This window comes from Amia ocellicauda, assembly GCF_036373705.1.
Source record: "Amia ocellicauda isolate fAmiCal2 chromosome 11 unlocalized genomic scaffold, fAmiCal2.hap1 SUPER_11_unloc_6, whole genome shotgun sequence".
Lineage (NCBI taxonomy): Eukaryota > Metazoa > Chordata > Actinopteri > Amiiformes > Amiidae > Amia > Amia ocellicauda.
The window spans coordinates 340,244-357,339 of record NW_027102664.1 but is presented as its reverse complement, the minus strand read 5'-3'; the positions used below and the strand labels follow the sequence as shown (position 1 = coordinate 357,339).

The window sequence follows — 17,096 nt, the reverse complement described above, 5'->3', positions numbered from 1 at the left end:
TTAAAAGGGATCCCAGCTATGTTGGAGTGGAGCTTTTTGCTTTGGGAGAGAAGGAGGGTACGTTGGAACCTTTTGAGACGGTAATTGAATACTCTTATGAGGACTGGTTGAAGGTGATGGCCTGGAGAGATCTGGGGCTTGTGGATAAGACTCTAGAAGGCTTGCAAGAGGGTCCAAGAGAATGCGAAATGGAGTCTCCGACTCAGGGTTTTGAAAGGTGTGAATGGGAAAGCTTGCAGAACTACGGTAGAGTGGTGAAGAGTCTATCTCTAACTACAGATCGTAAGGTTTTGTTTAGCAGTACCCTGATTACAAACCCTATTGAAGGGGGTGTGGAGGATCCAGAAAAACAGGTTACTGAAATTATGTTTGACGCCGTGGACTGGCCGTTCTTGAAAGAGGTCATAAACTGTATAAATGATGGTTTTGACATCTTGACCAAATGTTCGCAACTGGATTTGGTTAGAAGGAGAATATGCTGGATTATGGATTATATATCCCCCTTGAATGACGACGACGATGATAAAACAGACGACGTGTGGGGTTTTGGAGGGGGGTCTGACGGCTCAGGGGCTACTCTCTTCTAAGAGGGCGGTGTGTCGTGACGTAGTGAAGAGATAGGATAAAAGGCGCAACAATTCAATCATGGTTTAAAATTAAAGAGAATGTCTTACCTGAAAGCTGCGGACGTCGACAGGCTCTACAGGCCTCTTCAAACCCGGGATCACCCCTGGTTCTATTACCCAGATTTTGTATACACTCTGGAACCCTTTGACTGCGGTTACTCTCCAAGACCTCAGACCCTGGACTGCTTCTGCAACTGGTTCTGTCATCAACACTCTGCAGCTAACCTGAGAGCGCTATTACACCATGTGCTTGACAGAAAAGTAGCCAACGCGAGCCTTTTCTCTACAGATTTAACCATCGATGAGGATCAACTTTCAAACCTGGAAAAGTTAATGGCTGCTGTAACAAAGACCGGGGGGTACGAACACTGGGATGAAGCGCTCAAGGGGGCCAAGAATGATATTAGGCCATTTCATCAACATCTGTATGACCTTTTACTGAGCATGTTTAATACACCTCTGTTTACTTTTAAAATAGGTCATATTGTTGTTTTATTTACATATGTAACTGAGGTGTGTGCCTACAAGATAAAGAAACAGGTATATTTGTTGATATAGATCAAGTAACCAATCATCTGATTTCTTTTTGTCTGGACCGTAGAAAAAATTGTTGTGTATGTTATACTTTTCTCAAATGTCTAAAAAGGGGTATCTGCTCTCCTGAAGTTGAATAAAAAACCTTGTATAAAAACTTTGCGCATAGTGTGGGTCTGTGTGGTTATTTGACAGAATGACTCGGCAAGCTCCCCAAATGCAGGAACTATACTACAACCCAGCCAAGATTGGGGGTTTGGCGGGTAAGAAGGGTTTTCAAAGAGGACTCGCTGAGGCCGGAGTGAAGGTTAATGATGTGGTTGTTTCAGAATGGTTACGGGAACAAGACGCCTATACCTTACATAAACCTCTCAGGATTAACTTTAAAAGAAACCGCGTATATGCAACTGACATAGACTCACAATGGCAAATGGATCTAGTCGATATGTCAAATTTATCAAAACATAACAATGGTCACAAATTGATGTTGATGTGTATCGATGTGTTATCAAAATATGCCTGGGCTCGCATTCTACATAATAAAACAGGTCGGGCGGTGACAAGGGCCTTTGAGGATATATTGTCCCAGGGTCGATGTCCTAAAAAACTGCAGACTGATAAAGGAAAAGAGTTTCTCAACAGAGAATTTCAGAATCTACTGAAGAGACACAAAATACATCATTTCACCACCGGTAATGAGCTTAAGGCATCGGTAGTGGAGAGGTTTAACCGCACCATAAAGACCAAAATGTGGAGATATTTTACAGCGGTCAACACGTTCAAGTATTTTGATAAAGTTCAGGATTTTATCGATACTTACAACCAAGGGTATCACACCAGTATTAAAATGAAGCCTATAGATGTGGATCAAAGTAATTCTTTTAAGGTCTATAAAAAATTATACGGACCATTTATTAAGAAGGGAAAAACTACTTATAAGTTCAACATCTGTGATGTGGTTCGCGTTTCAAAGCTAAGGAGTACTTTTACAGTTTCCAAACAGTTGGCTAGAGACCCCCCCGTGTACCGGTTAAAAGACTATGACGGGGAGAATATAGAAGGAACGTTTTACGAAGCCGAGTTACAAAAAATTATTGTGGGTAAAGACAGTGTATACAGAGTTGAAAAGATATTAGCTGAAAAAACCCAGAACCGGAAAAAATATGTGTTGATGAAATGGCTTGGATGGCCTGAAAAGTTCAATAGTTGGGTCCCGGAACAACAGGTTTGCGATATTCAATCCTTATAACAACATGCCCGCGGGTGTGTTGGGGGCATTACTTTCGATACTCAAGATCGAATCAGGAGGCTTCTACGTGACTCTACCCAGTAACGCCTCTCTCGATATATACCCTAAAAATGAAATATTTGGAATTTGGAAAATCTATAGATCTAAGGGGGTCGTGGGAAGTGGGGTTGGCGGAAATACAGTATCCTTACACTTGGGCTGTTTTACAAGATAAGGATGCCACTTTCGCCATTTTTGATGATGTAAAAAAGAGTCAATGGACATTCACGATACAAGGAGGTTATTATGACAATGTGGATAAAATATTAGATGAGATGCATAAACAGTTCTCAGAAGGCACCCCCAACATCAAGCTATATTACAACCCTATTAAAAACAGAGTGTACAAGGTGTCAAAACCAGGTATTAGCATTCAAACCAGCGGCCAACTGGGGCGTATATTAGGGTTCTATTCGGACACAGAGAGCAGGTTCTCAGAAGTGGTGTGGCGGCTTTTACACTCTTTATGTGTATACGGATATCATAACCCACCAGAGGGTCTGGGATAGTTATGTCCCCCTTTTGAGAAATGTACTTATTAAAGGTAAAAGCAATGACATGGTCACAATTACTTATGACAAACCACACTACGTACCAGTCTCAATGACCCACTGTGACAACATCACGATCGAAGTAAAATCGGATCAGAATATCAACGTACACTTCCGCTTCGGTAAAGTTAATGTCAAACTACATTTTCGACCCCTGAAACAGTGTGTACATTATTAAAATGGCTACCTCGAGGGGTTATGTAGATCCTAGCGCCTATGTGGATTATTACAAGATGCAAGATGGAACGGCTTGCCCGGTTTTGTAGGAGCCCCCACAATGTATGGCGCCGGTCTAGGAGGACTCTTTCGTGGTCTCTTTAGAATGGCCGTACCCCTGCTTAAGAGAGGCTTTGCTATAGCCAGACCCCACTTGAAATCAGCGGCTAAAAATATTGTTAGTGACGTGTTCACCAATGTTATGAACCGGGCAGCTAGCCATGAGCATCAGGAGGGTTCGGGTCTCATGGTAATGGCGAGGAGGGGGGGTAAAAGAAGAAACAGCATGTGTCCACCAGGGCGACGAAGATCCGTGGCTAACAAAAAACGAAGAATCTCTCATTCTCCAACATATCGTGGAAACACTCGGAGAAGGAAGCAGCACAAGAAAAAACCTGCAAAAAGAAAGTCTCAAAGAAAGAAAAATAGAGCCTCAGGATACATCTTTTAAACATGTCTTTTGTCAACAGTCTATCGGAAGAATGCGTCAAATCAGAACTGGATCTGTTTACAGTTCCATACACTCAAACGAGTATAGATAAGATCATATATGTAGAGATTCCCCCTCTTTCTGCAATTTCAGACACGGCCCCTCTGGAGTTTTTTATAGCTGGCAATGGCGAGGATTATATTGATTTGAATAACACATTTATTTTAATGAACTGTAAAGTGACTGATTAGGATGGCGATGCAATCGAGAATACGGCCATCGCTGGGGTCATCAATTACCCGGTGGCCACCATGTTTTCACAGGTGGATGTGACCCTGGGAGATCGGCTCATTAGTCAAAGCAGCAATACTTACCCCTATAGAGCCATGATGGAGTGTAAACTTAATTATAGTGAGGAGACCCTAAGCAAACAGTTCAGCCCCGGCCTTTTCTTCAAAGACATCTCGGAAGCTATGGACGACAAGGATCCAGAGGGACTCAATAAGGGTTTGCAAAAAAGAACGGCCTCTTCAACAGAAGGGAGGACCTTTGAGCTAATGGGGCATATCCATGCAGACATATTTTTCCAAGAAAAACTCATGCTCAACGGGGTAGACATTAAAATTAAAATGATCCGTAGTAAAAATGCTTTTTGTCTGATGACCCCTGATACGGAAAAATATAAACTGACCATATTATCGGCCTCGCTGTTTGTGAAAAAAGTGTCCGTCTCCCCGGCGGTTAAACTAGGACACGCGCAGGCGTTAATGACGGCAAACGCCGAGTACCCGATCGAAAGAGTCTATATGAAAGTCCACAGTATCCCCGCAGGGACACGGGTGATGAACCAGGAAAATCTGTTTCTAGGACAGCTCCCAAAACAGGTTATTATAGGTCTCGTGGATAATGATGCATTTACCGGGGTTTACAACAAGAACCCCTTTAACTTTAAACATAACGCGGAATTTATAGCGTTGTACGTCGATGGTGTGCAGGTTCCATCCAGACCTTTTCAACCTGACTTTGAAAACGGCAATGCGGTTCGTGAATATGACAGTCTAGTACTGGCTACGGGTCGCCATCTCAAGGATCAAACTCTGCTGATCGATCGCCGGGAATACTGCAGCGGTTACACCCTGTACGGTTTCAACCTGACCCCTGACGAAGAGTGTGGACAACATTTTTCACTGATGAAGACGGGCAATATGCGTTTGGAGATGCGTTTCAAGCAGCCTCTACCACGCACTGTAAATATGGTCGTGTATGCTGTGTTTGACAACATTATTGAGGTGAATCGGAGGAGAAACGTTCTGTATGATTATTATTAAAATGAACACCAGAGAGCTCAACCACAACATGAATGCCCTTGCCGGCTCACGGAAACTGTTTCAAGGAGTCTACGCCTGCGATCAGCTGCCTAAATTTAAGATCAAGAATTTACCTGCAATGTACATAATCAACACACACCCTAAAAATATGCCCGGAGAACATTGGCTGGCTATTTATCTAAGGGAGGACCACCGTGGAGAATTTTTTGATTCCTATGCAAACCCCCCGGATTTCAGACCTTTCCCTCGGAAGATCAATAACTTTCTGCTCAACAACTGTCAAGAAACCATTTACAGCGGTCGTCAAGTACAAAGTCTGCAGACCTTCACTTGTGGTCAACACTGTGTGTTTTTCTTATATCATAGATCTAAAGGAAGGTCATACCCCGATATTATGGCCTTGTACAGTGAGGATTTAGGCCAAAATGATAAAAAAGTGGCAGAGTTTGTCAGGACACTGTGGACCCCCCCTTATAACACAATGACTTACGACCCTAGCCAGCCATGTATACAGATGGGGTGTTCTTGTGAGGATTTTAAAAGATGTCATGCGTGTTAAGGTGAAAAAATAATGAAAACAGCCTTTGAATCATTAGTTTTGTTTTTATTCAACACAATTCTTATACAAAGCAGGGTTTATGGTATAAATAAATGAACAACATTTGAAAAAAAAAAAAATTGTTTGTCGGGTCATTATTTACAGGGGAGACAAATAAAAACATGAGATTAATAAGCTTCCCAACGATGGATAGATCCTGAGGATGGTCGCTCAGCACGGTCAGAGTAATGAGATATCGGAGTCAGATCAGGCTCCACCTCTTTACACAGACGGATTTTTTGTCGCGTTTCCTGGTTAGGAACTGTTGATTGGGGCATGTTCAGACAGGCCATCGCCTGTAGGAAAGCATTCCAGCCTACAGGTCGGCGACTATCGGGTACCTTATTAGTGTTAGTGACACTCTTCAACAAATCAAACATGTGTGAACCTTTGATCAGTTGTCCTTTAAAAACAAATTCACCCTGTTCATTCCAAGCCGTTACCCGCGGTTTCTGAACCATTTTGTGCAGGATATATTCTGCATGTCTTTTGCTTCTGGCCGGCATGTTTCTCAAAACATCCGTTACAACATCTCCCTCTGAACTCTCAACAGGTTCGGTCACCGCAACATCTTTATCAACCGTACCCCCCGCATCAGCCCCAGAACCATTTTCTTGAGAGGCCATGGTTAAAGTTAAAATGTTTTGATCTTTTTCACCCTGTCTAACCAGACGGAGGTAGCGCTGTAACGTGTTGGTATACAACTGAGCTTTGGAATACTGATTTAAATCGGCCCTGGCCTGTATAGCTTTCATTTCAGAGTCCAGGTTGTTTTCGGCCGTTTGTCTAATGGGCTCTGGCCCGACAACATTTTTTCTCAGTTTCTCAAGCTGCTCCTGAGGGATCAAAAACATTTTCTGAGCATATTCCATTATTAACCCACTCTGGAAGCTAGAAGACTGGTTAGGAAAGGCACGGCTATGCTCAACAGCGGTCCTATAAAACCCCCGGTTTGATTAATCTTCTTTCTTTTTCTTTTAATAGAATACTTCTTATTAGCGATGATCTTGATAACCGCTTTTTGTTTTTTGAGTTTAGAATGTTGAGAAGTGGTTAGGGGTATATTACCGCGTAAGATGTTAAAAGCTATTTCACACAGGGTCTCGATCAAATCCGAGGGGGCCCCTGCCAGCACAGCTTTCCTATGGCGCGGGCTCCCCTCAAATAACATTTGCAAAAGTGGCAGATTTCTTTTAATCCGAACAGACATTCTTATGTATTTCCTTTACTTTAGCACATACACTGCCGGCCAATCGGGCGGGCACAAACCTGTTCTGAGGCGAAAGTCTTCTGGGGTTTGTGCTTTTAAGTCCGCAATCAAGTCCCCATAGGGTTTTTTGGTGGCATCCTCAAATGCCTCCAAAAAGAACTTGGTCTGGTTAGGGTACATTTGACGAGCCAAGACGGTGACCTGTAGTTTATCTCTGGGGTTTTTAAAAATAATTATATAATTGGCATATAAATTAATAGTGCGGCTTTTTTTACCTTGAAAAAATAGATTTTGAACTAAATAAATAATACTTAAATTCCTATGATGAGTGTACTTTGTGAAAGCTTTTTCCACTTCACTGTTGTCACCGGCCTGCTCCATCAGGTCATCAAGGATCACTAGATTAGTTTGACCGGGCGGGAACAAGTCATCGTCACACAACGAGGCGGGGAGACCTTGCACAAATTTCAGATTATTTTTTTTCGAAGCCAAATCATCGTAGAGAGGTTGCCAGCAAGAGTAACACCACACTATGTTGTCAAGAGCTTGGGACACGGTTGTGTCCACATCTTCTATGATGTTCTTTATAAGATAGCTCTTCCCCGAATTGGAGGGACAGGCTATAATACAGGAGAAAGGGTGTTGAAGTCTGTTATCAAAACCACCGCTAATATCCATAAGGCAGAGTGGTATAATCAGTCTTCAACACTCTTTTATTGTACACCACCCTGAACCGTTTGTTTAGTGATCTATCTTCCAACGTGTACCCCTTTTTATTTCGATAGATCTGATTTCCGGCTGTAATAATCTCACGAGGAGGCGCGTCTTTCTTGTTACAAAACTTTCTACCAGGGTCGTCAGAGACTTGATGTTAATGAGCTTGTTGTTACAATGGTTCAGAGTGAAACCCTTAACTTTCATACAGGTCTTACCCGCAGCCGTTCTGTAGGCAAAAGTCTTAGGACCCCCTGAAACAAACTCCTGAGGATCTAGTTCGCTCGTTAACTCCCCAAGGTAGTCCCCGAGGGGAGGGACCCAATCCCCTGGCCTGGTGACAAAGATTACAGAGTCAGTATCATGATAGAGCGTGCGTTCCTGCAACTGATCCATTAAGTTGTACAGTTCAAGCCGGGCGTAAGCCGTGGTAAAAACCGCTATGAAAACATTAACGTTCCCCTGTTTGGTGGGGAAATCTTTAGGGGCCCTCCACTGGACCTGTGCCACGTGGTCATTTAAGAATTGAAAGTGTGATACTGCATGTTGTTTGGAAAACATAAATTCTATAAACTGTTCAGGGGTTTTAATCAAGGTTGTGTTTAGACGGTAATTTCTTTCCCCAAACTTACCCCACAGACTGTTTAAAATCAGTTTGGACATTTGTCTCTTGGCGGGGTTTACAGTTATGTTCCCCGGCTCTAGACGGATCCCTTCCTTTTCAAAATATTGCTGAATGTATCGCTCTTTGGCCGCGGAGTCAACACACCATGAGGGATAGCCCGATGCCTCCTGTTTCCCTTTCAGATGGGTCATAATGTAATCAGCAAAAAGAGTATCAGATTTTTCAGAAAAATGCCAAACCTCAAACACCTTACCGACTCTGTAACCTTTCTCCACCGCCTTGTCAAGCTCAATGCTACACCAGACACCCGTCATCTTCATCACTGTGCAGACAAGAGGTAGTTTGATTTTCAGTTTCCACACACGTTCTACACAGAGGGAACATCAATTTTCCCGAACACCTGTAAGGCAACACGGGTAAGAACAGCTCGCGAGGAGGGTACATGGTGACTTTGATCAATCCAAAGTAATGTCCGATTTCGAGAAAGTCACGATAAACAATGGTTGGACGCCCCACCGGGTACATTTTGGTCTTGTTGACATAAGGGTACAGACTGGTGAAATCATAGTAATCTACTCTCTCACCCTCCTTTACCTCATAATGTAAACAGAGGGCATTGGTACGACCCCCAAATAACGCATCCCGGGGCTCTAGACATTCAGGAAAGTCCAAGGTTTCCATAAACCTTTGTACCCCCGCATCCTGTTGCTTCAGGGTCGTCCACTCGTGTTCCCAAATCACCAGCACGTTCAAACCATAGGTGTTTTTTAAAGTTTCAATTCGTTCCTGGAAATCATAGTAGATATCACCGCAGAGTTTTTGTGTTTCGGGGTTAAAGGTGTTTGGGTCGAAGCACTGAGGACAGCCATGGTAAATACAACCAGCAAACTCATAAGCGGTACGCCGCCCGAACACGTCGCTAAAACCGTCTAAGTAGTAAGGCCCCATTTTGACTTCCCCTTGATTTAAAGCATGTCTGATGAATATGTTATCCCGGGCACTCAGGTATTCCAGCCACTGTATGGAGACAGTCGAAAAGTTCTTTTGTCTAGCACGATAGTTGTCAGAAGTGGTGACCGCTATAGTGTTTTTCTGCAAGAAATTGGACCGATACATTTTCATGCAGAGAGACACTATGGTCACACTTTGCAAAGGGTCGAGACCCGATGTGTTGATAACCTCGGCGCAGAAACGCACACAGGCTTCTTTAAGGATCACCACATCATTTTAACAATAAGCGGCCATCTCTTCACGGAAATCAAAAACACCTCACTTAACCGTATTGTACCATTTAAAGAATTCCTCCCTCTCATGAGACATCATAGTATCAACCCCATAATAAGAGGCGGGCGGGTAGGACCCTCGATAATTTTGAGTGTCCTTAGTATTAAAAAAATGGCAGAACCAACCTTTCTTCTGAGCCTCAAAACCCAGAGCCTTAGGCAAAGCGCTCAATTTCATGGGGAGGAAATTTAACGAGTCTATGTAACGTTAGTTGAAAGCTTCGTCGGTGAAACACATGATCTTGCTACCCTGAGCTACTTTTTTTGGGGTCACCCCATTTTCCACCAGATACTTCATCAAAATGTAAGAATCATAACCCTTAGCATTGTGGGCAATAAATGTGTAATTGAGGTATTTTGGACCGCGATACCGCGTAAAGAAATCCCTGACACAACTCTCACCGCTAGCTGACCACTCACGATCCAACATGTCAATACAGTGTATATAATTAGCAACGTGGACCCCGTTTTCTTGCCGGCATTCAAAAGCAAAAAAGACATACCGGTTGTGCGGCGGCTCCTTTTTAACCGGCTGAATAAAGCACTGGTGTTCGGACCCCGGGGTTAAATCAGCATTACAGATCCTGCATCTCGGCTCCAGACATTTGTGTGGTTTAACCTCATGAAAACGGTACTGGAGGCAACACTGCGGGCAATATTTAGTTTGATCACAATAACTCAGTTTTTTAACCCCCTCAGCAGCGGCCCTCTGTACCTTATGCTCGGAAAAACAGAACGCTGAGAGACAAATCCTTAAGCAATCTTTACATCGGATGGTAGGGGCCAAACCCTTATGACATTGCGGATTGAAACAGACGTTACAGTAACCGTCACAGCGGTGCTTAAGCTTATCATTGAAGGCCTTATAACACCAATGACAAACATACGAACAACCCAAAAAAGCCGTCAAACTCTTTATTCCAAATTAATGTCTATCACCTAGGAAGAGAAACAGTGTCTGTGTATGGGTTTCAGGATGTGTCTGAAATTTAACAAATACTTCCTTTACCTCACAACGGTACCACACAACAATTTTTAAAGACAACAACTCCTCAAACTTGGTAATGTCTGAAAAGGCAACCATCTGTTGAGAGTTTAAGCCGGCCCTCTGATGAAGCATTAAAGCCTCTTGCAGAGCTTGGGGTTCAGGCATGTCGGGGGTGAGTAGTTTTATTAAACTGTAAGCAAAACAGAGCTTATTGTCCCCACTGGAACTCACCACTAATTGCCTGAGCTTGGTCCTAATTATGTCGTTCTTCAAGCATTTCGACAGTCTTCTAAGCGCCCCACCCTCAGGGTTACGAACCACATTCATTACCAGAGACAGACTTTCATCAGCTAAGATGGCTGCGTTACTTTGCAATAACGCTTCGATTTTAGCCAGACATCTAAATTATCTCCACTCAGCATTGCAGATAGGTTGCTAAACAAAGCATCCCCTCTGAGTTCTAACTGTACAACATCTCGAGGTCTGAACCTGTTCAAGCATTTTCTGCAAGGCCTCGTGTATGTTGACAAATATTTCTGCATAATTGTCACAATTTAAAAGTTCTGCAAAAGTAAAACGCTGAATCATTTCAAAATTGTTATAGGCCGGTCTATCTATAATCACGGGATCACTGGTACTCTTGGACACATCATCATTTTGAACAAAGCCTTCACCCCCTACATTCTCACAGAGCATGTCCTCCACAGCCTTATCAGTCTCAGAACCCTCCACATTCCGAACACCCCCACTGCTGACATCTACAAAACCCCCTTTTTGAGGAGGCTCATTTAAAGCCTGTAAAAGTCCTTCAAAGATATCCAACCGGTTAATGTCAAGACCCTCCTCTATAGTGATGGCTGCTTCTGCCGCCATCCTGTGTTCTAATTGTCTCAAATCATTTATAATAGGGGCAGAATTTGGTCGGGGTAGCTCCTCCAAAGCCTCCACCATTTCAAACAAATCGGGGTGAACTAGGGGGTGAACCTCTATAAGCGCTACCGGTGGGAGGTGGTTATTTAGATCATTGACCATCTGTAACAGGTCGGGGTTCACCGGTAAGTCTGTTAATTCACATTCTATCGGTGGTAATTGGGGGTTATTTAAATAATTTATCATTTGTAATAGTTCCAGGTTCATTGGGACATCAGAGGAGTTCACAACAGGGCCGGGGATGTTCTCTCGGGAAGGTCTTTTTAGGGCCCTAGCTTGTTCATAATCCTTTAGTTTGTGAGTTCTTTTACCAAGTCAGGACATTTTTTAATTTATTTTTTATTTTTCCAACAACCCACAATAGTAAGGCGTTTTGTGTCTATTAAAACATTAAATACGGTACAATTCGTTAGTAAGGGTATTAATAAGGGTGTTTTGGCTCTCTATCACCAGGCATTGCCCCAGTAACACAAGTCTTTGATTTTGTAACAAAGTATGTAGCAACTCATGCCGACCTTCAGGAAGTAGCTCCGGGGGCTGGTGGCCTGGCTCAGCTTCAAAGGATGGTCGCTCCGGTAAATCTCGGTCGAAGGAGGCAGGGAGCGAGCGTATACTCATGGACGGAGAACAAGAAGGCCTTTGCGGTGACACCCTGGCCAAGCGCGGGGTACTGTTCCGCGTTTCTGTAGCCAAGAAACGGGTCTGGGGGGACGATGTTGAAACCAGGCCGTCGTTGGGTGGTGTGTCAGCCCTGACTGACGGCGACCCCTGAGGTTGTTGGATGCCTGTATTTGTTCCGCCCGACAATGCGGCGGGCTAAATCTGGGGTGTTGAATTACCCCCAGAAGGCTGTGGCCTGAGTAGATGTTGGGGGGTCTCCAAGACCACCGTGGGGGATCCTCTCGGTGATCTCACCGGGGAAGATGTTTGATCCCACTTAGACGGGGTAATTGTCCTCAATAGCTCATCCACAGAATGACTATCCCAAGAGTCTTGGGAAGAATAAAAATATACATTACATTTACATCTTTAAACGGCGACAGAAATCAAACTTAAAACAACATGTCCAGGACATTCAAAACCTTTAGCTTTTTTAGACCTTTGAAAATAGCCTTAGACATTCACTACAACGCCTTATTATTTACAGACAATATATTTATTAGGACTTGATAATAAATGTAAAACAGAGAAGCAGCTGTAAATAAACTGTTTCTTAAATGTTTCTTTAAAAACTGTAATATTGTTAATAAAACACACACACACACAACAACATTTCATTTTTAAACGAACCTTCCAAGTGTAAACGCTTCCTGATCCCGGGACTTCCTGTTTCACAAACGTTTTCACGATCTGTTTAAATATTAAATACAATGAACACCTTCAAGCCTTTTCCTACAACCACTTTAAAACAGAAGTATAATAGCGGGAGATAAGCCAAACAACTTACTAAACCCTTTCAGACGGCTTTACTTCCTAACCAGACGGTACGGCAATCGGTCATTTCTAAACACGTTCCCCAGAAACAAGCCTAGACCTGTCCGGACTTCTAAAGATCTTTCCCAGAACCCCCCGCCCTACAGGAAACGGTCACCCATCGCTTAAATATTAGCCCTCAACGGGCAAACAAAGCCCTTTTAAAAACATTAAAGTTTGAAAGATCTTACTTACCTCCACAGAATAATCGTTTCTTATGTTTTTCGGCTGGTTTAGCTTTTTGCACCGCTGTGAAGGTAAGAGACATGTTTAACCTTTAACCACACCGCTTTATAAAAAGCTTTAACCTCTTACAGGCTGCAGATATATACTCACAGCTATCAGATACCGGGGCTGACGGCCTTTCAGATTCTTGAAAGGTTACGGTTCTCGAAGGTAAAACGAAACAAGCCCTCGATGTGGAAGGCCTTTCGTTGTCTCGAACCACGTTTCTTAATACTGTTAGACAGGATAATTTTTTTAAATTAACAAAACTGGACTCAAACATCTTACAGAAACGTTATACAAACAAACAGGGGTTTAGTTCTTACCCGGTCGGCAGACAGCCTGTCTAGGGACAACCACTTCTCTTGGTCGATCCTCGGAGACATTAATCACAGGCCTTTCGATAGTTTCTGTGTAATTAAAGAGACCGGCATTAATATATATTAAAACGTTTTCATAACTCTAATGAGCCGCTTCAAAACCACACACACCCATGCATAAGAACCCATGAGCGCAAACACAAAAATCTTACCGTCGTTGTTCCAGATGATCTCCTCAGCGTTGGGAATTAACTCCTGTTGACTGGCTGAAAAATAATTTTACAGAACTTAAAACAGATGTTATAGCCTTATTTACAATACATGCACACAACACGCTCTGAGTCAATGAAAATAATCTGAAGACTTGCCTAAAAACTCGTTTAAATCGAATCGCTGATGTTGTTTCCGGACATTGTTGATCTTTAGTCTTAAATCGAAAGGTCAGTATGAGTCTGTCGAGCTGAAGACCAGACCTTCATACTTATAATGATGGCCACATGCCGGATCTGCTTGTAAGGCATTGTTCTGGTCTGGCCTTTGTGCCACCCTGTTACCAATTAACATATCAAAACCAACCAATAAAATGACACTGCATCAAATTTCAAATAGAAACCAAGATGGAGACGATCTCTCTCCTCTCTACTCTAAACTTTTATTAGAACCTTTTGGTCTCTCAAAAAAACATTTTTAAGCATCAAGACCTATAGTCAACAACCACTAAGAATATTTCAGGCCTTTATAAGCGCTAAAAAACAACCTGAGCCTAGAAAATAACTATAAAGATAAAAAAAAACTAGCGCTTTTACAGTGATTTTTTTTTTTTTTTTTATAGCGATGCTTTGTTTGGTATTAAACAAGTCACAAACTACTCAGAACAGCGTTTATCCCCGCAAAAGAGATATTTGGGTTTATTTTACAAAGCTTATAAATTATATAGGTTAAAAGTATTCTGAATGTTTTGATACCACACGCCATACCTATTGTTGTATGAGCACACCCCCGCCCCCCATGGTGTGAGTGATTTAGCCTTGAGTGTTGTGATCTATTTAGCATTGAGTGATCAGTTGTTTTCATTTTTTAAACGATTCCTTATCATCAGGGATTGAGACTACTAAAATACCTTAAAAGCATATCCTTATCTTAAGTCTAACTCTTATGAGCTTTAAGACCCTAGAATGTATTTAAGTAAAACGACTGAACACATTATGTGAGAGATAAAATATAACCACAGCTTTTTTTTTTTTTTTTTTACAAAAACAATTAACCTATACACACAAACACCCACACACACACCCTCTTTTTTAATTTAATTTTTAATTAAATTTGAGGAGAGAGACAGAGCCAGATACAGTGTGGATAACATAAGTACCCTATGCAAAACAGGCATTGTTAGGACCTGGGATCATAACAGACAACAGAACTTGTTGAATTTTATAAAATGATTGGGCGAGAGAGAGAGAAAGACAGACAGAGACAGTGTGAATATGATAAACGCACAATTCAAAACTGGCATTGTTAAGACCTGGGACCATTACAGACAACAGAACTTGTTGATCTTATAACGGTTTAGATTTACTAAACCATTAAATGTATATTTAAAAAAGACCCCCAACCACTACAGGAAGAGCCGACCCATTCACACTCTACAGTTGACCAACAAGAACAACAAGAACAACAGGTTATGGGCGGCCTTGTTGTTCAGGGTTTTATGGGTGTACACTTTCTGACGGATATGACGTAGGAATAATTAAGGAAATAACTCTACCTAAAATCACGCCCCCCAATTATGACGTAGGAATATTAATAAGCTTAGGGCATACGTCATAACAAAATAGGCCGCGCCCAAAAAACCCAACTATCTACTCATAAGAGTAACAGCAATGTCGCCGATCCTGCTACGGTCGTATTGTAACAGCAACAACATGTATCGATTTTAAAAGTGTGAGTTCCAGCGCCTCGCAAAGCTACCCTTCTGTGATCGTTTGTTCTCTAGGTCAGGCTTTCTTGACACTCCGAGGAAGAGAAAACGATGGCCGGCCGCGTTACAGGGACAGGTAACACGGCACTAGCACACGTGCACCGCGGGTTGTTTCCGCCCGGTTTCGAACCAGGGACCTTTCGCGTGTGAGGCGAACGTGATAGCCACTACACTACGGAAACCAACCTGTCCTGGCGTTTCGAATGGCTCCCATCGAAGCAGGCTGGTAAAACGCGCACAGGCGTTTCCCTTGGGCCAGCCTGTGAGATAAAGGTTTCTAATTTCACTGACCTATTTTGCAATGCTCAAGGGCACATCAGGACACTTTGGAAACTCTTTCAAAGGCAGGACGCCCTGCGCTCTGACAGTGCCTGCACTTAGCCCAACAAGGTGATGCTGAATGGCTTGTTCAAACGGCTGGTGGTCTTCCTTCACCAGCAGACTATCAGAGCTATACTGCGCCTTCAACTACATAAGAGTAACAGCAATGTCGCCGATCCTGCTACGGTCGTATTGTAACAGCAACAACATGTATCGATTTTAAAAGTGTCAGTTCCAGCGCCTCGCAAAGCTACCCTTCTTCGATCATTAGTTCTCAAGGTCAGGATTTCTTGCCACTCCGAGGAAGAGAAAACGACGGCCGGCCTTGGGGCAGAGAGATGAGGACGGGTAACACGGCACTGGCATACGTGCACCGCGGGTTGTTTCCACCCAGTTTCGAACCGGGGACCTGTCGCGTGTGAGGCGAACGTGATAGCCACTACACTACGGAAACCGACCCGTCCTGGCGTTTCGAATGGCTCCCATCGATGCAGGCTGGTAAAACGCGCACAGGCGTTTCCCTTGGGCCAGCCTGTGAGATAAAGGTTTCTATTTTCACTGACCTATTTTGCATTGCTCAAGGGCAAGAGGATCCAGAAAAACAGGTTACTGAAATGATGTTTGACGCCGTGGACTGGCCGTTCTTGAAAGAGGTCATAAACTGTATAAATGATGGTTTTGACATCTTGACCAAATGTTCGCAACTGGATTTGGTTAGAAGGAGAATATGCTGGATTATGGATTATATATCCCCCTTGAATGACGACGACGATGATAAAACAGACGACGTGTGGGGTTTTGGAGGGGGGTCTGACGGCTCAGGGGCTACTCTCTTCTAAGAGGGCGGTGTGTCATGACGTAGTGAAGAGATAGGATAAAAGGCGCAACAATTCATTCATGGTTTAAAATTAAAGAGAATGTCTTACCCGAAAGCTGCGGACGTCGACAGGCTCTACAGGCCTCTTCAAACCCGGGATCACCCCTGGTTCTATTCCCCAGATTTTGTATACACTCTGGAACCCTTTGACTGCGGTTACTCTCCAAGACCTCAGACCCCGGTCCCTCAGGACGAAACAACATGCGGTGCGATGGATGTCCAAATGAGTCTCGGGGATCCCCAGCCTCTGGAGCTCATGGAGGGCCTCGATTTTGCCGAACTGTCTACCGTCTGTGCGTCTCAGGAGGGGGTCAGTCCAATGGATGTAGAAACACCCCACAAACCACCAGGCGAACCAATGAGCATCGGACAGTCCCGGGGGCGTGATGAAGACGAAGGATTTATGCCCGGGGTATGTGACCAAGTAAGCAGAGTGGTTAAAAGCACCCTGGTGTATATTCTGAGTGCTCTCATCGACCGAGCTCTGAAAGAAGTCTGTCGGGGGTGTGAAGTGAATCACCCCAGTCAGTTGAGACACAGTTGTTTGTTTGAACCAGACCGTTACTATTTCCTGTTCTATT

At 43.3% G+C, this 17,096-nt stretch overlaps 1 non-coding gene across 1 annotated transcript; it reads right to left on the bottom strand.

The window, feature by feature from the left end:
* Positions 1-15,426: 15,426 nt before the first annotated feature.
* Positions 15,427-15,499, bottom strand: trnav-cac (transfer RNA valine (anticodon CAC)). The gene has a single exon. It is a non-coding gene; the product is annotated as a tRNA-Val (tRNA).
* Positions 15,500-17,096: the final 1,597 nt, after the last annotated feature.